Here is a 538-nt window from a genome sequence, read left to right as displayed (position 1 = left end):
ATTCTTGTAATGTTATGGCTTTTAATGTTTTTTTTTCTTAGCGTGGCAATGTATTTATTTATTTCTTTTAATGTGGCCTTAAAGCTCCGTCGTACATGAGAAATATGCATAATGCAAAATAAAATACACGACCTACAATTGTGGCAGTAAAAGTTGTTGAGAGGGAAGGAGGAGACTTCTGACTCGTGTAGTAGCAGCTCTGACCGCCAGGGGGCGACAGAGCCCACCCCCTGCGCTGTGACGTCACCACGCAGACCTGCGCGTTGCGTCGTTTGTGAGATACGCACATAAAAGCTGTGAGTCGGCGTCAGCGAATGAATGAAGCCGCGGAGACACCCGGCTGTCCTCACGAACGGTTTGCGGTTTAGTCCGAGTGTCCAGCGTGGGACAGAACCGGAGGGACGCTGCTGGTCCGAGGACAGGACGTGCTGGTCCAACATCAGCCCGGTAAGCTAACTGTCAGGCTAACTTCAGCCGCTAGCATCCGAGTTGTTCTGGTCCAGTCCCAGCTGTGTCGGGTCAGCCAGCAGCAGGACGT

The sequence above is a fragment of the Nematolebias whitei genome, chromosome 8 (assembly GCF_014905685.2).
Source record: "Nematolebias whitei isolate Nwh7 chromosome 8, NemWhi1, whole genome shotgun sequence".
Lineage (NCBI taxonomy): Eukaryota > Metazoa > Chordata > Actinopteri > Cyprinodontiformes > Rivulidae > Nematolebias > Nematolebias whitei.
This window is presented reverse-complemented; position numbering follows the sequence as displayed.